Here is a 24,549-nt window from a genome sequence, read left to right as displayed (position 1 = left end):
TCCCAGCGGCAGGGGCGCGCCTCTCCCGGTGCGCGTCCCGAGTCTGAGGCGCCTAGAGAGGGGGCCTAAGGCACCGCCACGCTGGGGACACGCCACTGCTTCACCAGTTTACTCCGAGACATCTGGAACGCTTCTTAGGCTCCAGGAGGCGTCGTAAGCTGTGGTGACAAAAGAGAGAACAAAAATCACCTTTCGCCCTCTCAGAGTTCACGGTCTAGAAAAGGAAACGAACGGGGGCAACTACAGTGCAGAACCAAGAGGGTGTGGTAGTAGAGGTGACACCCGGTCCAGACCTGGGGAAGTCAGGGAAAGCTTCTTCAGCAGGCGACGTCTGAGAGACATGAGCTACTAGCCAGGTGAAGGAGAGGGCCTGAGGAGGTAGACTGTCCCAGGTGGAGCCCCAGGGGAGAGGACGCCGACTGTGTTTGCAGACTGAAATGTTGGAGCCAGAAGAACTTGCAGTGGGCAGCACATCCCCGTCACACTCCATGTCCAGGCCCCCGGGCACATGCAGAAAGTTTGTGTGCACGGCTGGATGTGTTCCTCTAGGTGCAGTGCTTCTCTGGTGAGGCTTTTCCTACCTCCCATGTCCTGGACCTGCCTACTGCTGGAGGTGCTAAGAGGATACTCACCAACGGTTCCCTCAGCCCTGCAGTTTTGAACATCTACTAGGAGCCAGGGCCTCTTCAGGGTCCTTAAGGTATGCTGGTGAGGGGCGCAGGGTCTCTAACACTAAAGGAACTCCTGGGCTGGAGCAGAGGAGAGACCTGCGCTCAGCGTTGTGCCAAGGCTTGTATGAACTGCATGGGAACACAGGGAAAGAAGCAGTTAATGCCAGCAGGAAGGATCTCACACATGGGTTGCAACCCCTCTTCAAGTTCAGATCCTGTAGGAGCTGCTGTCAAAGTATGTTCCCACGCAGCCCTTACCTGGTTTCTTAATTACTCATGTTCATAGCAAGGATAAATAATTCACTCCGGATGTCTTTCACTCCTGGGTTGTCAAGAACATGGGTTTCCGTTAGGTTTAGGTGAATAAGGGCATACGTGTAGTCAGTGGAAGCCAATGAGATACTTGCTTCCTGCCCCTTTGTCCTGTGTTCCTCCTGCCTTTCTTCTGAGAACCAATAAAATGATCATGGGTATGAAATTGAAAAACTGTGCTCAACCTAAAATTCAGAAACAATTTTGCACAGGTGAACACTACTTTAAAAAACCCTGAAACATAACCAGACAAGACACCCTCCTCCGAATCCCTAGCGTTTGTTCTCATTAAACACATAACGACTAGAATTCTAATCTTTCAAAAAGGAAGAAAAGATAAATTAGCAGAGAAAACATTTCCATAAGTCCAGAGAGTTCCCATAAGGGCTTCGGCTGAGTGGCCCAAGCAGGAGCTAGTTGAATGGATAGGCTGCTGGCTCTGTCGTTCCATTTCCCATATTCCTTATGCCTGAACACAAACAGGATGCCTAGGGATGCTGCAACCAGATGACAACCGAGAGACAATGAAAATGAAGCCACAAGGCCGATATGACTAGGTTGACAGTGAAAAATAGCATAGCACTGCTGGGCATTCGAAACAATGCCAGCAACAGCCTACCTCTGAACTTCTTGCCATGTGAGAAAAATAGTCCCTGTTTGTTAAGCCACTAAACTGGGTTTTCTGTTCCTTGCAGCCAATCATACCCTCAACTGATCCAGTGACCTGGTGAAGGGCAAACATCTCTTCTCCTCCCACTGCTCACAAATGCCTGAAATAACTCACCTTTCATACCTTCTACTTGTAAACATGTATTTCCATCTACTGTGAATTCCTGAGCTTGTCAGGAGAAAGGTGCTAGAGAAATCGTAAATGTCTTATATATGTATCCACATCAATTCTTCAAGTGTTTATGAGCAGCTATTAGATGGTGATAATGTACGGTTCTGGGGGTGCAAAGATGAATTCACAGCCTTGTCTCAAGGGAGCAAACAGCTTAGAGGAGGACATGAGCTTGCAAATAGAGTTTCACTGTTCTGTGCAAGAAGGAGTTTGCCTTGGACAGAGAGGTGATACAGAGGAAGAAATGATGAGCTCTGTCTGGTGTGAGGAAGGAGGGAGACAGTAATACCTGGGCTGGACTTCCATGGAGGAACTAGAGTTTTCCCTGTCAGAAATTGGGGAAGGGAGGCCATTTCAGAGAAGAGAATGTCTGATAGACTTTGGCTGTCCAGGAGCCTCAAACCCCAAATGTCTGAAAGACACTTGTGGTCTTCCTCCCAAACCTACCCCATTCTCGGTGTTGCCCGTCTGCCTGGCCCACCCAGAAACCTCCTCAGCAGCCTTTCCCTCATCGCTCCTCCCTAAGGTGGATTTTGTCTCTTGGGTCTGTCTGGTCTTACCCATGGGCACCAGTGCCCCCTCTCCCCAGTGCTTCCACAGCAGCCTCCCAGCTGTCACTCTGCAACATGCTGCTTCTCTTTTCCAGACCTTTCTCCACAGTGTGGCTGGAGAGGTCATATTGAAACCCAAAGCTGATCCTATTAACCCCCATTATCTGTAGTTTAGTGACTTCCCTTTGCTCTGGTGATAACAGCAAAGATCCTGAGCTTGTTCTGAAGGCCTTCACCGTCTCCAGCACTACTTGCTCAGGCCTCTCCCCCCATCTCTTTTCTCCAGCTATGTGGGCCTGCTTTCAGATCCCTGAGCAGGGAAGATTCTTTCTTGTCACAGGCCCTATGCACCTGCTATTCCTTCTTTGTAGGGAACATCACCCAAATGAACTCCTCTTCATTTTTCAGATCTCAACTAAACTTCACCTGGATCTTGACTAGGTCAACTTCTATTAAAAGCTCTCATAATCCTGTGTAACTTTCTGTTACAGCATTTATTACAGTTTTAACATCACCATTAAACAGCCACACTGTCCCAAAGGGTGACAAGGGGATAGTTCACAATCTTGGGAGCAGTTAAATTCCATCACACTGCCTCCACAAGTTCTGCTGTTCCAGAAGGTGGTGCAGACACAAAAAGGTTGAGATCTAGCATCCTTATTTGTGGGGTGAAAAGAGAGGAAGGTCAAGGTGTATGGAGAACATAGGACTTTACTGAACAGGCAGAGAAAGAGGAGCCAGCCCACAAAGGAGATGGGGGAAGAAGGGAGAGGGCAGGGAAAGAGCTCAGAGCAAGGGGCACAGAAACCAGGCAGAGAGAAGACATGGTCGAGTGTCATACTGCATGGACGTCACATTCAAGAGCCAAAACATGTGACAATGGGAGGTCATGAGTTACCCTAGTAACTACAAGTTCAATGCACTAGGCCAAGGGGAAGCCTGATTTCATGGGCTGAAATACAGAAAAGCTGGGGGAGTATTGACCACACTTCCAGCTTTTTCAGAAATCTTGACCAAGAAGAGGAGGAGAGATATGGGATCACACCTAGAAGAGGAGAAGGCGTCAGGGAGAGTAGAGACCCTACCATGTTGCAGGTTAAAAGAACCAGTGGAGAAAAGGGTCTCAAGATTTAGGAAAGAGAGGGAGTTGGAAATGGATCCAGGAATTCTCCAAAATACCTTCTTAGACCTGTTCTTTGAGAAACTGAGAAGGGATTTACTGAACGATATTTCACAAAGTTTTCAAAACCATCGATCCTGCTAAGTAAACACATAAAATAATATAAAAAGCCTTTTGTCTCAGAGACCAAAGATGTGTGTTCAAGGTAGCATCAACTGGTTGTGTGATGTTCACTAGCTTGTCAGCTCCCCAAAATATTAATTCTTTTTATTTATTTATTTATTTATTTATTTATTTATTTATTTATTTTTTAAAGATTTTATTTGACGGAGAGAGAGACAGCCAGCGAGAGAGGGAACACAAGCAGGGGGAGTGGGAGAGGAAGAAGCAGGCTCATAGCGGAGGAGCCTGATGTGGGGCTCGATCCCACAATGCCGGGATCACACCCTGAGCCAAAGGCAGACGCTTAACGACTGCGCCACCCAGGCGCCCCAAATATTAATTCTTTCACCTACAAAATGAGTGTAATGATTTCTGCCATGCCTCAGAATCATTATCAGAATACCAAGAAGTGAATTCTATGAAATTCATAAAATCGAAAACACTTTGTTTCACTACTAAGGGCACAGGAATGGAAGGAACTTTACCTGTTTTCCTGTAGCATATCTTAAATTAATCTGTACTTATTGGAAACACCAACAAAAACAAATTATTATTTAAAATGAACGATGTTACTGATAACTGTTCTCACTTTTACAAACTCCCTCATGCTATTTCAGAGTATTTCCAAGGTTACGTTCCTATACACTGTGGGTGAAGGGGCAGTCAATGTGGTGTAGGAAAGGTGTGATGGACCCTCTGAGTCCCCTCCTCACTTCTATCAGGGTCTGTCACACTGCTAAGGAGATTCATTTTCTTCACCTCTTGTTTCTTGGCTGTACTGTAGCCAACATGGTCCGTTATCTACAAGGCAAACTCCGCACTCATCTTCTTTGTTGAAATTGTCATTCAGGGTCTAGTGAGTACAACTTACCAAGGGCTTTCCCCAGTGTTATCACAGTGCTCATCTAAACAAGCTGAGAGTGTAGTCACCATATTTGAGATGTTGACATAGAAACGCAGAAGGTAATGGGCTCGTGAGAGTCTCCAGGCTGATAAGGAGTAGAACTGTGAAAGGAAATGAATCCTGTGCCACAGGACTCTTGTCTCACCGCCCAGCACAGTGCCTGGCACAGAGCAGATTCAGTGAATGCATGACTGTAGGAATGACTCATCACCATCTCTGCATGGTTGTGCCAATCCAACCTCCATCCTGATAAGAGCTATCATGTCATACTGGAAGCCCTGTAAAGTAGAATTTATCCTCCTTCTGGATCACTGGTTTCTGTTAATGGTATTATCACTCACCGATTCTCTCAAGACAAAATCCTGGTTCATCCTAACCTTCTCCCTGACTTCCACCACCACCCCCTGATCCATCACAAAATCCTGTCCATTCTGCCTCCCAGACACCTTCTTTAGTGCAGGTCTGGTCTACCGCCATCATCTCCAAACTGGTGTCTCTGGCTCCAGTGTTCTTCCCGTTCCTCCCAACTGTTCTCTATTCTGTATCCATAGTGATTTTTCTAAAGGGAAAATTTAATCATCTAATTCGCCTGCTCAAAATCCTTCAATTGCTCTTGTTTGATCTCAAGATAAGGCCTAGATAACTTAGTATTGCCTATAAAGCCTCCAAGATTTGTCCCTCCCACATCATCTTCCACTCCTCAGCTTCCCTTCCGTATTATGCCCTGCTCTGGCTATCCCAAAGGACTCCCAAGTCCCCCTTGGATTCACCATATGTACTCCTGACTGCCTTCATGCAAGCCATTTTTTTTGGGGGGGGGGTCTTGGTATAACTTTTCTCGCTTTGCTACCTGGAGAACTTTTCTTCATTCTTCAATATCAATGCCCACTTACTTTAGAAAAGCTTTCTGAACCCTCAGTGTAGACCAGGAGTCCCTCCTCTGAATATCTAGCACCTTCTTTCTCCATCTGTACTGCAGCACTTAGATCTGCTGACATAGCTCTTGGTTACATCTTTAAGGGCAGAAGCAGTGTCATTGTCTCAGTACCACCAGCACCTACCTAACACATGAGGTGTCATATAAGTCAGTACTCAATAACTTGATTAATTAGTTATCAAAAAATATCTAGCCCTCCGTTTCTCATCTGTCCAGGGAATATTCTGCACCAGAAAGATAACAGCTTAGAGTGGTATGTCAGCTGAAGTGGGTGCTTTATTTCTGTCTTGGTGAGAAAGGACTCTGGCTAACCCTCATCTTGTGAAATCATGGAGCAGGTTGGAACAGAATGATAGAATAAGAAAGATAGTTTCAGAGCAATGCCTGAGTCAGAGCTCTACTCTGTAGCTTTGTTATTTTGCTTAAAATGGTGCACACTGCTGAACAACAGCCACACATTTCAAATGTTCAAATAAAAACGTAGCCCAAGATTAAATAGACATGCTGTAAATTTTCCTGCCATTTTGGGCTGGTTGCATTCGTATTGCCTAAACAGAGACACCCTGTTCTCAAGGATGATTAAGAATCAACTGTTCTCGAAAGTCCTGGAATTCTGCATATTAAGATGGTAACAAGAGAGTGGCTTTGTGACATGGTGTTAAACTGTCACTTAATGGCAACAAAGGAGAGGGATAACTTCTCTGACTGAAAGGTCAGTCACCCAGGTAACACAGCCAGGCCTTAGTCGGTCAGTCCTCAAAAAAAGAAACCTTAGTCTTCCTCTTTCTACATCTATAAGGCAACAAGTTCAGATACCACATTAGCTGTGTCTGTCATTAAAAAGACTGATATTGCTATTTTTTTCCAGTGCTGGTAAATTTCGATTTGAGATAACATAAGGTTGAAGGAAGATATTATGTCATAGAGTAAGAAAGAATAGCACACTTATCTAAGGGCCTTGCCTACCAGCTCTCTACTGCTTAGTAAGAATAAAAAACTGCATCCTGAAAACATTTGAAGAGAGATTCTTCTAAATCAAAGTTCATCTTAATCAGCCTGAAATCCTTCTTGGATTCCTTTATCCTTCTTGACTATTCCTTGGAAAACTTTATCCTTCTTGGCTATTCCTTGGAATCCTTTATCCTTCTTGGCTATTCAAGCAAATAGTCATGAAGCACTTGGTGAAGATGGAGGAAGGCACTTTGCTGGAAAAGTCAGCTGAAGCACAGAAACCCAGCAGGGAAACCAAATTATGATATTAAAGGCCATGTTGTCCAGCCCAGAAAAAAAATGCATAGGAATTTCAGGGTGTAACTCCTAGTATATCCCCACACATCCAACCAGATGACATTATAACATACAAGATGCAAACAGGTAGAATATATGCTAGAAGTTCCTTTTGCTTTAAATAGAAAAAAAATGAGTTCTATTCAAGGTTTCTTTTCTTTTCTTTTCAATGATAAAGTAATGTATATTGGCTCTTGGCTCCACATAGAGAAAATTTAGAAAACACAGAAAATCACAAAGAAGAAAATTTGCAAATAACCCATAAGTATTCTACAACACAGATAAGGAGATGTAATATTTTAATGTATTTCTCTGAAACACACAAACCCATCCATATAATATAACATATATACACACAAAAGTTCTGCTTTATATAACTTAGCGTTACCTCATGCTTAAATTTCCTTGTCATTACATGCATAGCGCAGTGGTAAGAGTGCAGGGACCCAGGCATTTGAAGCTTGGTTGTGGTTTAGTCCTCATTTGATGGGTCAACCCAGAAGTGACATGACTCTTGTTGGCAGCTGGGTTTCAAAATCCAGTGTTTATTTGGAGTGAGATTGAGGGCTAGCAGCCATTAATGTATGAAAGTCTGCATCTGTGAAATAAAAAGACACGTCCCTAGGGTTGAAATCACAAGTGAGCCAAGAGAGGAAATGCACAGAACTCAGGCGTGGCAGAATCAAGCCCTCCTTTCTCCTGCTTGGGGGCAGCACGGAATCAAGGAGAGAGGCTTGACATGACTTTCATTTTGCTTACCTTGTCACACACACTTTAAAGGCTCATTAAGAGTCTTCCAATTTTTTATTTCCAAGGAGAGAAAAGCTTTCCGGGACCCTTTAACCCACTCCTCTTTCCAAGAGAACGGAAGGGAACATGTGGGTATTTGTGCACGTGTAAACACAGCACACGCACATTCTCTTGTCTTGATCAGCCCAGAAAAATGCTTAAAATTTGCACAGTGAGTTTTCAAATAATACTCATCTTTGCAGAGACATTATGTTAACTGTCTCCTTTCCTGATTCATTTTCGCAGAGTCTTTCCCTCCACAATTTATCTCATTAATGCTTTTTGGCTTTTTTTTTTTTTAATCAATAGTTAAACAGTTAAACTAAGGACCCAGGAATTTAGCAGCTTGGTACTTGATAAACCATTCCTGTGGATCTTTTGTTCTAAAGCCTTCAAATTGAATCAATGAAACATGGACAGAAATGCCGTGTGTGTGTGTGTGTGTGTGTGTGTGTGTGTGTGTGTGTCTGGTGTTGACCTTCCTGAATAAAATGGCATTTTTTGTAGGTGCTGAGATTGAGATAGACTTTGAACATAGAAACTTTGATTTTTAGAATCCATAGGATCAGTTGATAGGGTATTGAGTTTCTAGTAAAGATAAAGTAATTCAGATTAATCGATTGGTTATTTCATTTAATATTTTATTTCTCAATAAATCCAATGAAGGACACCATTGATGTAGTTTGGATAACTTAGTTAGAGAACATGACTTGGTTAGTTGTTTTCATATTTTAAGAACTGATTTTTTTAAATCAAAGTGATAATGCAGGTAAGTTTAAAAATAGTGCTGAAAGTGTATGGAAAATAATTTCCTTACTCCAATTTCCCTCTTGTGCAGGAGCAACCACTCCCAACTCCTTTAGATTTTTCTTTTTTATCTCTGTCCATATTTTAGTGATATACATTATGTGCTATTGCTCAATTAATCTGTCTTAGACATGATCATGTAACTTCTATTATGGTGGATAAGGATTTTGCTTTTTTTTTTTTTAAAGATTTTATTTATTTATTTGACAGAAAGAGAGACAGTGAGAGAGGGAACACAAGCAGCAGGCAGAGGGAGAAGCAAGGTTCCCGCTGAGCAGGGAGCCCGATGCAGGGCTGGATCCCAGGACCCTGTGATCATGACCTGAGACGAAGACAGATGCTTAACCCACTGAGCCCCCAGGTGTCCCAGGATTTAGCTTTTGTAATTGCTTCATTTTTTTTATTTGTTCTGTTGTCTTCGAATTTTTTGCTAATTTTTCTTATACCTCCCATAGGTTCTCAGTACAAATTTCAGATAATCTACCCATTCCATTCCCCTCCTCCAAACTGGGCTGGTGGCTCCTCAGGCCTGCTAACCAGCTGCCCTGCGGGGAATTCCCCCATCCTTCCTCCCATGCTGGATCTCCTGGTGCTTGGAATCCACATTTTTTCCTCTCTCAGGTTCTTGCCTGGCACATGCCTTAGTGGTTAAGACTTTACACACTTGATTGTTAGTTGTGGCAGGTATGGAACTCTAGGATGAATGTCATGTTCTTGAAAATGTTGATGGCATTTCTCCACTGTCTTCCAGCTCCCAGTGGTGTGGTTGACAAGTCCATTGCTGTTCTTAGCCCCAATCCTTTGTTTGTGAATTTACTTTAGATCTTCTCTTTATGTCCAGTAATCTGAAATCTTATGATCGGCCTTGGTGGGGTCCTTTCTCACTCATTATGCTTGGTAATTGGTAATTCATCAACACGGAGACATGATTTCTTTGTACTAATCCTGAGTAATTCCTCCTTTAAAAAAAAAGATTTATGTATTTATTTATTTATTTATTTGAGAGAGAAACAGAGGAGAGAGGAGCAGAGGGAGAGAGAGAGCCCTCAAGCAGACTCCCCGCTGGGTGTGAGCCTGATGTATGGCTCAGTCCCAGGACCCTGAGATCCTGACCTGAGCTGAAACCAAGAGTCAGACACTTAACTGACTGAGTCACCCAGGCTCCCCTGAATAATTTCCTCCTATCCATTTTCTCTGTTTACCCCTCATAGACTTCCTATTAATCAGAAGTTGGACCTTGTAATAAGGACTGCTATTTGCCTACCTAAATATTTGCTTCCTCTCCTTCCTTAGTAGGAAAACACTTAGTGGTTGGCTGTGGTAAAGCACCTAAGATAAAAGAACACATTTCCCAGATTCCTTTGTAGCTGGATGAGACCAACTTAATAAATTCTGGCCAATGAGATATAATTGAAAAGTGTTGGTAAGATTTATCGGAACACTGCTTTTGGAGCTGACTTAGCTGAGAAGAGTACCTTTTGTCCCTCCTGGCTTCCTCCTTCCTGATGCTGGAATGCAGACATTATGGCCAGAGCTCCAGCAGCTGTCTTGGATCATGATGTGAATTTGAGGATAGAAGCCACATGCTGAAAGAGGCAGAGTAAAAAGATGGGAGTCTCTCTGGAGCTGCCATACCACCCTTAGTATGCCTACCTCCATTTAAGAGAGAATGAATCCTTGAACATTTAAGCCACTAGCATTTTGCATTTTATGTTAAATGTAGCCAAACCTAATCTTAATCTGATACAGACCTTCTGGATTGCTATTCTAATTTTAATATTGTTTTCTCTCTCTCTCTCTCTTTTTTAAATTTTGGTTTTCATTTTTTTTTCAATTTCTGATTTTTAATTTTCTTTCTTTTTCTGTGATCTTATTTTATGGATGCAACATCTCTTATCTCTATTTTGGGGGAGAGTTTTCTTCTAATTTTGATACTGTTTCTGTGGTCTTCAAGTCCTTTTGCTGCTTTTCATGTTAGAAGCTTTCGTCAAATACCAGGTAACCTTTAGTTGTCAAATCCTGTATTAGAAGTTCATCCCTGATTAGAAGCTCCATATTCATGGACGGGGCTTACTGATCCATGGTTTCCCTTGCAGGAGGTCAGGAAGGAGGCAGCCCGTCCACTGGATGATCTCCAGCCTTTGAAGATAGGTCTGTGTTTATTGAATTCTTCCAAAGTAGGATCTTCTAACCTCCTGTGTGAGAATTATAAACCCAGCTGTGGAAATTCTGGGATCTGAGTAGGGGAAGGGAATGCTAACTATTCAGTATGTGGATTTACATAGGATCCTATAATTTTCAACCCCTTACCGTCTTCCCTATTCTCCACGGGGTCTATTGTCTCAGGGATGAAATGTCTCTGGTTGACTTTCTTGGTTAAAAAAAATTGAATCTTGTTACTGCCCCCTCTCCTGATTTGCCTCTGGAAGTTAGTGAACAACGATTTACCGTTAAATACCCAGAGTGCACCCAGTAGGTAAAATGCACACAGCTTGTTTCATCTCCCCCAATACTAAGCCAGAAAATAAGAAGACAGGGATGGAGACTCAGAAAAAGGTGCTTTTGCCATCCCTCCATCTGCCATTGGTGTATGCCAGATGGGTTGAAGGCAGGTTGCCTTTTTTTCTTCTTCCATATAACTATTGTCTCAACAATTCCTCTGCTTGTTTGCTTTATATATTTATTTATATTTATATTTATATTTTTTGGTGGGTTGAGAGAGAAGAATGGGAAAAACAAAGTTCTAGCTCCACATTCCATGTGATGAACGCTATTGATTTTTGCAATTGCAGCCAGATCTGCATTGTATCTGCTGATGAAGGGGGTCATGATACAGTGATTTTTCAGCTCACAGAAATGTGAATGAGGGTGAAATGATAATAAGAATGATGACAGTAGTAAGAATAGTTCATTGAGTACTAGGCACTATCTTCTTTAATCATTATAGCAGTACTATGAAGTACACATTATTATCACCTCCATTTGTCAAGTGAGAAAAAGGAGGCATAATGGGGTTAAGTAACCTGCCCCAAATCATACTGTGGACCGTGGAGGATCTGGAATTTATAAATAGATCTGTTTGGCTTCACTCCTAACTATAACACAAATATGCTATAATGTGTTTTCTTTTTCATTCATTTTTTCTTTTTAATCATGTTGTGTCATACATTTAACATGTGGTATATATTTTTCTCAATTATTTTCCTTATCAATTTGTTAATACATGTTTTGAAATTGGGATAATTTTATCCCAACTTTATTTTAAAATAAATTTACCGTAGTTTGTAATGACTACCCAGAAATGTATTCATTCATTAAATATTGATAGATCACCAACTCTGTGCAGGGAAGTGTGCTGTCTCCAGGTGGGATAAACCTCCCAGAACCCCTCCTCTCCTAACCTTTAAGCGTTTAATAATTTGTAGACGTGCAGTCAGAAGATTCCACCTGTTAAAGACTAAACCCAACCATCGTGCTATTGGTTTGAGCTTTTAAAAAGTCTTAGAAACACTAAAGAATCTTAAGACAAGTTTAAGACCATATCTGGCTGATCCCCTATAATGGATCAGCACATGTAGAATTCAATGTCAAAGCCTAAAATTTGGTCTCTGCCTTAATTTGCAGTACCTCCATGAACCTTGTTTTCCCCATTCAGACAATAAGGGTAATATAATAAAGCTAGCTCATGTACAGTTATGATAAAGGAATGAGAGACTATATGTGAAATACGAAAAAAGAGGTCTTTGTGTTAATTAGGTTATTGAATTAGTGGCATGAGAAAATTCTAAGCAGGTGAGGAGGCAACAGCTAATTAGCTGACCAAACCAATGGTCCCACTTTGCTCTTTCTAAAGTGCAAGTGCTCACGTAGGATTGAAACTTCTTAATAGCACACTGATGGTTGTTTAAGGGGATGTCGATTTGCAAATAATAATTCACACACAGTATGAGCTCAGCTGCTTTGGGAAGTTGAAATCAATGAGTCCAGGAGGTTTTTCTGCTCCTCGCTCACTCCCCTTCCAGGAGGAAGGTTTACTTGGTTGAGCTGACAGTGACAAGTGATTTTGTAAGCTGCTTGACTGTTTCTGGGCTTGAAGTTCCCTGGCCACTGGTGAGCTAGGGCGGGGAAGGGAAGAAGGCGTGTAACCCAGTAAATAGTCAGGGTTACTCTTTAACCCTTTTCTTAGGGAAACAGGGTGGGGGAAGAGAAGAGAAGAGATGGACAGAGCAGTGGCTTCAGGGCTCTCCAGTGGGCTGGATGCTCATGATTCCAGCACAAATGAATTGGACACATTATTGAAATTGTCTACAAATTGCACCGGGTTTAAAAATCAGTGAACGCAAAAGCCCTTGGATAATGTCAAGTTTAATATAACTCAAAAGGCAAGATGGTAGGGGAGGAGGGATGCAAAACAAAGCCCTGTTCAAGCCCAGAACACTCATTTATTGCATTCTGTTGGAGGCCCCAGATTTTTCCGTCTTGGAAATTATCCGGGAGAAAAATAGCAAAGACAGAGGTAGAGGATGAAAATCTAGATTGTGTCCCCACCTGGATTTGAAAAAGAAAATGTTCCTTGAGACTAAGCTTCAAATGCTGGCCAATTTGCTGTCTTCCATCCCTCAGACTGGAGTATCTACTATACTGTGTGGGTATAAAGTGTGTCCCTGTGTCCTCTGATGGGCCTACAAGGTCACAGCAACCTGTTCGCACCCTCTTGTGTGAAGAAACGAGATGACCGAGTCTGACCTTCCTCTTTCTTCCTGGGAGTCTTATTCTCCTCCTTCTAAGGACCTTGGCAGAGGCTCCCGCTCACTCATCCATCTTTATTTTGCTAATGTCACTGCTTGGCTGCCCTCAGAAGATGGAATCATGGCTTATTTCCAGTTTGAGTAATGACAGGATACACCATTTTCCACCACGCAGGTTTCTGGGAGCTTTTAAAGAAATCGTTATAGGTTAAATAACCAGAGGCAGAGGCCTTAATGCACTCTCGTTGGCAGCTGCCCTTTCTCTAGTCCAGATATTGAGCAGTTCCCTCTCTCCTTCGCGACAAGTACATTTGAGAATATTTTCTATGTGGTCAAGTAATGTCAGACTTTTAAAAAGCCCTGAGAGAGGAGAGGGGAAAGAATCAATCTTTGCACTAAAATTGAGAGCTTTTCAGATTTAATAAACTTAGACAGAAGGTGACATCTCATTAGTCCATGAAAAATCTCTTCCCTTTCTCCTCAAGAGGGGATTGGGGTTGCCCAGCGAAAGAGCCCTAAAGAAGCTTAGTGGCCTGGCCTGGGGAAGCCCCACCCCTACAAAGCAGGCCCCACTTCCCTGAATTTGCACAATATCTCCAGAAAGGGTCTTGAAAGCTTCCCCAGGGACCCTCTTGCTGGATGGACTCAGGGGAAAGAACATGGGCCTTGGAATCATAAGCTCTGAGTTCATGGCCTGGCTGCCACCTACCCACTGTAGGATCTTGGACAAGTAGCTTGACCTTTGGGAAAGTCTCCTTTTCCTTACCTGGATTTTGGGGATACGACAGTAGTAACACCTATATTGTAAGACTGAGTACCAAGCATGATGACATTTATAAGGACACTTGTGCATAGCTAGTGCCTAATTAATGACCACTGTTACTGTTATGATTGTTGCCATATTATTTACCTGCCCACTCAGCAAGCCCATTTGGATGTTTCATAAGTTTCTCAAATGTAACTTGTCCAAAATACAACTCTTGGTTCACAAGTTCTACCCTCTTCCAGAGTATTCTTCCCCAAATGTTCCATGTTAGCCTTCTCTACTCCCAGAAAAGGGTAACCACCATCCCACAAGGGACCTGGAATTATCTGTGACCCCTTTTACCTTTAACCCCTACAATGAATCCAAATCAAGCCCTGTTCTGCCTTCAAAAGTTACCATAAGAACTAGGAAGATCGGTAGGGGAAGAAAGGGATAAAGAAGGGGGGGGGTAATCAGAAGGGGGAATGAAGCATGAGAGACTATGGACTCTGAGAAACAAACTGAGGGCTTCAGAGGGGAGGGGGGTGGGGGAATGGGATGGACTGGTGATGGATAGTGAGGAGGGCACATATTGCATGGTGCACTGGGTGTTACACGCAACTAATGAAGCATTGAACTTTACATCAGAAACCAGGGATGTACTGTATGGTGACTAACATAATATAATAAAAAATCATTAAAAAAAAGTTACCCTAAATGCCATAACTTTTCCTATCTCCACTGCTACTCCCAGAGTCTGAGCCACTATCATCTTCCACCTAGAGGCCTGCACAGCCTCCCACTGGCCTCCCTGCCTCCACGTTTGACCTTCCTACAGTCCATTCTCCAGAGATCTGCAAAGTAGTCTTTTTAAAAAAAGGTAAAACAGATCAGGTCACTCACCTGTGTAAAACCCTCCAATGCCTTCCATCCTCTTCCAAGGCCCACAGACCCCTACACAACCTGGCCTTTCTGTCTCTCAACTTCATCTCCTACCTCCTGGTTCATTATGCCAAAATCACAGTCACACATCAGGTTTATTTGCATCTCAGGGCCTTTGCACATGCTGTTCCCACGTGCTGTCTGAAACCCCCCACCCCACCGCCTATCTTTGCGTAGTGGCCTGATTCTTATGATTGAGGATTCTGCTCAAATATCACCCCTTCAAAGAAGGTTTTCTGACTTATTTGAAATTACTAGGGTCATTCTCCATTCACTTTATCTGTAACCCTTTAAATTTTTTTTCATGGTGTTTATCACCAAGATAATAAAAAAGATTCGGATAAAATAAATTTATCTATGTTTTAAAAAATATATATCTCTGTTCTAGTATGTAAGCTTTGAGAAGACAGAAACCTCTGTCTTGTTCACAGCTCTGTACTCATCACTAGAATACTGCCTCAAACATTTGTTGAATGAATGAATGGAAGCATTATTAATGGTACGGTGTTTTAATTCCATCTCATCTCCTTCTCCTATGGCCTTATGCACATGTACCTCGGTTCACTGTGACATATTCTCATTTCCTGCCCACTGTTTTTCCTTTTGGGGTCATGACTACCAACTGAATAACCAATTGGCAATGTGTTAAGAGCAGGGGTCGGATTAGGGGTGGGGAGGTGAAATTCCTAAAATAAGATGTGCTTCTTCTAATTGGAGTTTTTATTGTCTTATCATTTTGTAGCTTTAATGGTGAACATTTGAGACTCTCAGGCTGTGGGGAAGATCTCTGGGCTGTGACCTCCTAATTCCTACCTTCTATCTACATAGAGTGAGTGGGGAAGGAGGGCTAGTTCTATTCCTGTTTAATAAACTGGACTCCTCCATTCTCCCATAGAATTCCTTGAAACAATTGACAGTGATACACAATTGTGTCATTTTTCCTCAAGTGGAAAGCCTATGGCTTTGCCTACCTTTACTGGCGTACATTTCTCTACCTGACTTTTGAACACAAAACCAAGAGAGTGGCAGGATAGTAAACCTCTTTTAGACTAGCACTTTGTAGAACACTGTCTTAAGGGTATTAACAGAAAAGACAATAGCAAATCCAAACAAAGAAGCAGATGCTCCTGTTTCAAACTATCCAAGGGCTCATACTTCAACTGAAACAGTACGAGCTTCCATCTGCCTGACCCAATGGTTGACAGCCAGTGTGGTGGGGTGATGAGAGCCTGGACACTGGAGTTAGACAGGCCTGGCTTTCATCCTGGATCTGTCTTTTCCTAAACCTCTTTGAACTCCGTGCTCTCATCTGTAGACAGAGATGCTAAGAGCAACTTTATAAGGTTGTCTGAGGAACTAATGAGCCAGCATATTTAAATAAGCCCAATCCCTGATATACAGAAGCTGCTCAATGAGTATTACTTCCTCTTTACCTTACCATGATAAAGGAGAGCATTTGCTAGGCGTGCCCTTGGCTGCAAGTAACAGAAGACCAATTAGAGAGACTTAAAACTTAGAGGTTTATTTTTCTAACAAAACGGGAAGTCAGAGGTAGGGAGTTGCTTGACATTAATTCAACAGCTTAACAACATTAAGCCTGATGTCTGTGTGTTTCTCTTGGCCTTTTCCTTTTGCTCATAGGGTGGCTACTGCCCTTCTACTATCACATTTGTGTTCCAGGCAGGAAGAAGGAAGAAGGAGGAGAGTACACGTAAAGGGGCAAAGGACCATGTGCTTTTTTACCAGGAAGGCAGCCCTTTTTTAAAAGCTCCACCAACCAGAGGTCTGTTTACATCTCATTGGGTGAACTGTGGCAGATGGCCATCTCTAGACCAATCACAGGCCAGGGGGAATGAGATCGCTATGGCTGAAGTAGATCCATTGATGAGTATTCTCTGGAGCAAAATCGGAGTTCTGCATTCAGAAAAGGAGTGAGGCGGTGGTAATGGAAAATGAACGCTGAGTATGCAATAAGTCGTGTCTGCCACACAGAAGTAGAACCCATCCGTGTAGTTCTGGCTAGAGCAAAACAAAAGAAACTTCCATCTTGTACTGCAACTTCCAATTACAGATGGAGATCAGTAGCGTTTATGACACTGAAAAAAAATTACTGAGAACCTCAGGGATAAATTTCCAAGAATGGTCTTGCATGCATATCTGTCCTTCCTCTGACCACTTGAATTAAACACATAAAAGCATTTAGTGGCCCAAATATCAGGCTCCATTCAGAAAATAATTCCCCTGAACTTTAGTGCACTATGCACTAAAGCTAAAGAAAATTGAGATTAGTCTGGATTTAAACCTTCACCCTAAAACTGTAACATTAACTTCAAGCATAGAAATGTTCACAGGCTGTGAAAAAAGGCTGTGATCCAATATTCCCATATTGTTCTTGGAAAATGATGCCATTGGCTAAGTGAGAAATTCATGGAACTGTGAACAGTGTTAAGTTGAAAAGGCCACAGCGGGAAGGCGGGGTGTCAGGAGGAGGAGCAGGAATCAGGCACCAGGAACACAAAAGAATTACCAAACAATGGGTGTGAAGAAGGATTGAGGATAATTTACTAAATAAGATGATAAACATAAGCATTTGTGCTTAATGAAGAATAATTACAGTAAAAGACTACGTTTTGGTCTACAGTAAGCTTGAGTATCTTTTGACAAAACCTATCAGGATGAGAAAGGGCTGTATAGGCATGCATTTTGCAGCAATAGGAAGTAAATCTGTGAAACTGCTGCTTATGTCTTTGTTTATCCCCCTGAAGTAATAAACATTGTTGGAACTGGGGGATGGGGAGAGTGGAACCAGTCGTTGGTTCCAGACCTAGAGATCCAAGCCCAAGGGCAAGAGAGAAAGAAACGTGCAACAAGGAGAGGAGAACTGTGGAAAGGCCAGCTGGAGTCCCCAAGGGCACCAACCAGTAGATAAGGGAGTCCTCAAGTGTAAGAGAGATTTGCTCTTCCCCTCCCCAGCCACACTTACCTTATTTTTATCCCTACCACTAGATGTCTTCTATCCCAGGAGTCCCCATCTTCATAGGAATCACCTATATGGATATTTGAAGCAATTTACCTTCCCACCAGTAGGATATGGGGGTACCAGTTGCTGGGCTTCCTCTCCCACACCCAGTCTTTTATTTTAGCCATTCTGGTGGCTGAGTAGTGGTGTGTCACTGTGATTTTTAACTTCCATTTCCCTGCTGACCTGTGATGTTGAACACCTCTTTACACACACATTGGACATTTGGGTATCTTCCTTTGTGAAGTGCCTGCTCCAGACTTTTGATCACTTAAACTTTTGGTTTTGCCTTTTAAAACTTAATTTGTGGTAGTCTTTGATTGCCGTGGGGTAGGAGTTCTTAGATAACATATACACAAATATCTTCTCTCACTTCATAGTTTGCCTCTTTTCCTTCCTTCCTTCCTTCTTTCTTTCTTTTTTTTTTTTTTTAAAGATTTTGTTTATTCATTTGGCAGAGGGAGAGAGTGAGCACAAGCAGGTGGAGGGGCAGAGGGAGAGGGAGAAGTGGGCTCTGCAGGCTCCCTGCTGAGCAGGAAGCCTGATGTGGGGCTCAATGTGGGGCTCGATCCCAGGATCCTGGGATCATAACCTGAGTTAAAGGCAGACACTTAACCAACTAAGCCATCTAGTCGCCCCTGCCGCTTATCTCTTTTGATGAACAGAAAAGTCTTATTACTAGAGAAAAATGTTTCGATGCTCTGTTCAAGAAATCTTTGCATTTCTTAAAGGTCATGAAGATGGTCTCTAATTGCTTCTAGAAGCTTGATTGGTTGTGCTTTCATTTTAAGTCTGTGATGGGCCTCAAATTTTCTCATTTAATCATCACGAGCTCTCTTTCTAGTAATACCTGACACATGATTTAGAGCATACTGAAATCCTTTAATTCCAAGAATTACAGAGTTGTTTTCAAGCTGAGATAGGAAGGGAGTCTATGTCTATTTATGCCATCTGGGCAGGGCTTCAGAAGTGCTCTAGATAAGTTTCAAGGCTCATACTAATGTACAGACAGCATCCTTCCTGCATTTCCACCCACAGTGTGAGGTCAGAACATGTTCACAAAAGTACCAGAAGCAGATGGGAATGGAGATAACAGTCAGTCATTATGCATCTCAAAGCCTTGACCTTTTGATTTTAAGTATTTTAAAACACTTCAGGGTAGAAATACAATTGTCCTGAGTTGCATTTTTACCAAGGGCTTCAAATTGTGCTTGTAAGCAAACTTCTCAGGCTCCTTGGGCTTCTTCTGCTCTTTGGTGCCCCGGAGGACAGTCTAACTATGGGGATGTTTTTCTTAGGATGTGGTGGAAGGTGTGCTGCCCTGTCAGGTGAGGCACACAACACTTCTTGTCAACTGGTCAGCAGCCATGTGAATGGGAGGGGGCAAGGCCTCTCTCACCTGGACCCAGACACATGGATCTCTCTTATTCTGAGAAAGAACCATCCCTTTTAGAAACCCCTCTGCATTCTGAAGCAGAGTGGTACCTTCTTCCAATATTTATTACATGCCTGCTTCCTGGAAGTTATCTTCATGTGCTTCAGTCCATTAGGTCCTTGCTGCAAGCCCGTGAGATAAGTAGTACTTCAGAGAGGTTAAGTAACATGCCCAAATTCGCAGTCCTAAAGATGACGGAGCTGGCATGTGAATCCAGACCTTCTAACTCCACATTGAATGTTCTTTGTACTCCTTTGCACTAAACGATGCTACCTTTCTTTTCTGCACAATTTCGTCAGCACTAGTCTTTCTTAATGCTTCTCTTAGATGATGTCTTAGCTCAGGCTGCCATAACAAATTGGCTTAAACAACAATTTCTTTCTCACAGGCTTGAGGCTGGAAGTCCCATGATCAGGGTGTCCACAGAGTTGGATTCAGTATGTCTCCTCTTCTGGGTTGCAGACAGCAGACTTTTTTTTGTATCTTCAAATGGGGGGAGGGGCAGAGAGAGCTCCCTTTATCCCCTTGTAAGGGCATCAACCCCATCATAAGGGCTCCACCCCCAAGACCTCATCTAAACCCAACTACCTCCCGAGGCCCACCTCTGAGTACCATTACACTGAAGCTCAGGCTTCATCACATAAATTTGGGGAGGACACAAACATGCAGTCCATAACATATAGGTAGTTTTTAATCTAGGATCCTGTTTTCATGACTTCATAAAGCCTTGACATTTTAAGGAGATGCTGTTTGCTTGTGCCATTATATGCACAAAGGCCCTCCCTTTCATCAGGTTCCAATTATCGAAAGTTTGCAAGAAATAAAGTCACAGTGTTGGATGACGATAAGGCGGGAGCCCCTGAGGTGGCCTTGTTGGCCGTCAGGCGTGGGCAGCCCGGCTTAGTGGTGGGAGCATTTGGTGCCCTCCTTAGCTCCTCAGGCTTTGTGAACGTGACAGCTGTCCTGTTTGTGCTGTTTGTGAACTCCTAGAGACTTCCCAGTGCTCTGTAATAGCCCTCAAGTGAAACAATATGTTTTCTTTTCTCTTGTGATTATAGGGAAGAAGAATAATGTTCATAATAAATAATCAAGGCTGCTTGTAAATCATATATACAGTACAGAATGTTCTTCCAAGCTTTTTTCCTAATTCTCTTCCCACGTTTCTCCTCTTTGTGTTGTGCTCACATCCCACGGCAGTGAGCAGCCTTCAGGCTGGTTAAAGATTGTTGTAGACATTATTATCATAATCACAGAATCTCTGGGCGGCAAGAAGCACATGCTGTGTTTGTTTAGTGAGACGTCTCCAATAATAAGAACTGTAGTGAGGTTTACTTAGCTGAAGCTGTTATGGGTCAGAGAGAGAAGAAATACAAAGAGGAAAGGGAGAGGGGACAAGTAAGAAGGCAGGGAGACAGAGAGAGGCAGAGAGAGGGGAAATAAGCAGCTGGTGGAGAAGGATGAGGCAGCAACTGTGATTACAGATTGTTTTTGCAAATGCGAGGCTTTTCATAGGTGTATCAGGTAGCTCCAGGAGGGGACACACCTGCCTTGGACACAGCCCCATACATGTGAAACCGCTGGCAGAGAGGAAAACAGAGTTGGTATCTTAAACTGAGTCAGGTGTCATGTTGAGTTTGCTTATCAAAGTTTGGCCCGTGGACTAGCAGCATTGATATCACCTGGGAGGTTGTTAGGAATGCAGAATCACAGACTCCACCCCAAACTACTGAATCAGAATCTTTAAGTTAACAAGATCCCCCACATGATCCATAGGTACATTTAAGGTTGAGAAACACTGACCTGTTTCTCACCTAATTCACGCAGGTGGTGGAGGGGCTGATAATGTGGGTTGCAATGAGACACCAAGAGTCATTACTGGAAGAAGCCGGTAACCAAAATGATTGGATGACAGGTAAACAAGGCAGTGCAGTAGAGTGGTTAGGAAGAGTTCAAATCCCAGCCCTGCCACTAACAAGCTGGGTGTCCTTGGACAATAACTTCAACTCTGTTAACAAAGAAATTACAGACTACAAATGGAGTCAATTGTGCTAAGCCCCATGTCAGCGACCCAAGACTTAATACTTAACCTAATTGCAATTTCAGCCCCTCCCAGGGATGTGACCTTTAACCGGTCAATGGAGAATTACCTGATCAGCAATAGTGAGGTTATCTATATGATAGATCTCTACCTTCCCCCACAAAGGAAGGTGACCTTGCCGGAAATATTCCTTTCTTCTCTTTATGACTTCCTTGTCCCAGCTCCTTTCTACATTTAAACCTTCCCTTTTGTACAGCTCTTCAGATCTCCCTTCTATTTGCTAGATGTGTTGCTGCTGGATTTATGAATTGATTCAATAGAGCCAATTAGATATTTAGACTTACTTAGTTGGATTTTGTTTTTGAACAACTCTTTGGGCTTCAGGATCTTCATCTTTAAAACAGTGACAATGATAGCACCTCTGTCAGAGGGTGGTTATGAGGAAAACTGAGTTTACATATATGAAGTCTTGGAACTGTTCCTAGATGGTTAGTTACAATAGTTGTTATCATTATTATAATTATTTTATTATGTACCTGGCTTCAGCAAGTATGCTGAGAGTAAAGAAATTAGAAGCAGGCGGTGCCTGGGTGGTGCAGTCGTTAAGCGTCTGCCCTTCGGCTCAGGGCATGATCCCAGCGTTCTGGGATCGAGCCCCACATCAGGCTTCTCCACTAGGAGCCTGCTTCTTCCTCTCCCACTCCCCCTGCTTGTGTTCCCTCTCTCGCTGGCCGTCTCTCTCTGTCAAATAAATAAAAATCTTAAAAAAAAAAAAAGAAATCAGAAGCAGGAAAAGCAGTTTCAAATTTCAGAGAGTCAGATCAAGCTGGGAAGAGAGCAGAGGCAGTCATCTCTGGAACTTGCCCCAGTACAAAAACAGCTGATTTCATCCCTGGGTAAGCTGCTCTCCTGTTTACCAAGGGCACTAATAATAACCAGCCCTTGCATCTGTTCCACACTCACCCCCCTACTTCCCCCTTCCAGCTCACAGAGTGCTATCCATGCACATCTCCTCTTCACCTCCTTCCTGGGTGTGGGCATAGACTCAGGTTGAGTGTGCCCTGAATAGGAGGATAGTAGGATAAACAGGAAAACATGTGATCCAACTCCAGGGATCAAAGGAATTCCTGGTTCTGTCCTTAGACTGCAGGCATGTCTTTGTCAAACCACCACTCACTTGCATCACTCACCGGCATTGACCTTCTGTGTAGTAGGAGGAGAATAACATCTGTTGTGAGCATCAGCACTCCCTGACATTGGCCTGAATGCAGAAGATCACCTGGATTCCTCTTCCTACAGCTCTCAGTTTTGAATTTACAAATATCTAAAAGGGTTGACAACATTTCCAAAGTTGTTGGCTCTAGGAAGTTGAATTGACTTTGTTAGTTTGAGAATGACACAAGTATCTCAAAAAAATTTACCTCCCTTCCTCCATTGTTCTAACTACAATGGGTTAACAAGGACCTCTATTAAAATGTCAATACCCCTTGAAAGTAAATGTTAAAATTTATAAGTAGTTTCTCCTTTATTATGAATCCCTATAGCTAGATAAGTTCTCATCCATTATCAATAACATTAAGGGAAGAGCAATGTTCTTGGATGGGGTGGATGGGAGGAAGAACTTGGGATGGTTTTGTAGAGTAGGGAACTCTCTACATGGGGAAGTTGGGAGAGTAGCCAGGAAATCAAGAGCTTTTGGGGAGGGGGAGAATATTAAAGAGAAGTCAGCAGAAGATAGAATACAGGTCACAAAATGAAATGGGATGACACCAATGAGAATCTTGATGACTTTGGAACTGGGCCAATGATTGGTGGAAACAACTACTTGAACATACAGTTGGTCCTTGAACAATACAGGGGTTAGGGGCATTGAGCCCACCTTGTGCAGTTGAAAATTTATGTATAACTTCTGACTCCCCCATAACTTAACTACTAATAGTTACTGTTGACCAGAAGCCTAACCAATAACATAAACAGTTGATTAACACATATTTTGCCTGTTACATGTATTATACTCTGTACTTTTACAATAAAGTCAGCTACAGAAGAGAGAATGTTATTAAGAAAATCCCAAGGAAGAGAAAATACATTTATAGTACTATACTTTATTTATTTTTTAAAATCCATATATAAGTGGACCCATGGAGTTCAAACCTGTGTTGTTCTATGGTCAACTGTAATTGCGGGGCGCCTGGGTGGCACAGCGGTTAAGCGTCTGCCTTCAGCTCAGGGCGTGATCCCGGCGTTATGGGATCGAGCCCCACATCAGGCTCCTCTGCTATGAGCCTGCTTCTTCCTCTCCCACTCCCCCTGCTTGTGTTCCCTCTCTCGCTGGCTGTCTCTATCTCTGTCAAATAAATAAATAAAATCNNAAAAAAAAAAAAAAACAAAAAAAACAAAAAAAAAAAACTGTAATTGCAAATCATCTCCTGGGCTGCTTTGGGCATTTGTGGTATAAAGTGCTAATGTTTTGCTTACAGAATAAACTCAAGGTACTTCACTGGATACCCACAGCCCTCCCCAGCTGAGTGGAACTCAACTTCACGCTCTGAAGAGAGATCTGGTGAGTAGTTTCTACCCCTGGGCAGTTTATTAGATTTCCCAATTAAAAACAAAAACAAAAACAAAAAACAAAAAAACAACAAAAAGAAACTTCTCAGAATCATTTAAAATAAGATTTAAGGGTCCAAAATGTCATTATTCAAATTGCTCAGCCATGAGAATGTCCATTATGTTGTTCCATGTAAGTCTGCTTTTATAAAGTGGGGGGAAGGGGGGACTTTTTGTTAAGTATTTCTTCTGGCATAGCGTCCCAACTGAGTTAAAAACTTAGCCATTGTTAGCAAGTTCTGGAAGAACAACAGCAGTTATTGTTTCAAATAGTCATCAAACAAGTCAAGAGATTCCATCTGATTGGTTGGGTGGAGATTATAGCTCAAGAAGCATTACACTGAGGAAGGAAGAGAGGACTACAACGACTAGTGACTTAAAATAACGCAGGTCAGACTTTACCCTGAGACTGCAGGATCCACTTGGAATTACATAATTCAACTGGATTCCTGAGGTTGGCGTGAAAACTGAATAAGGAGGGATCATTTTATCCTTTCGAACTACAATTTTCCCGTTGATGCTGTGCTAATCTTTACTATCTCCGATTCAGCCCAGGTATATCTTTAAGTCATTATTTCCAAAAAGAGTATAGAAGAGGTAGATCTTATAAGTAGTTGAACATCTATTCATT

Source organism: Ailuropoda melanoleuca, chromosome 1, assembly GCF_002007445.2.
Source record: "Ailuropoda melanoleuca isolate Jingjing chromosome 1, ASM200744v2, whole genome shotgun sequence".
NCBI lineage: Eukaryota > Metazoa > Chordata > Mammalia > Carnivora > Ursidae > Ailuropoda > Ailuropoda melanoleuca.
Note: the sequence above shows the minus strand (reverse complement) of the source record.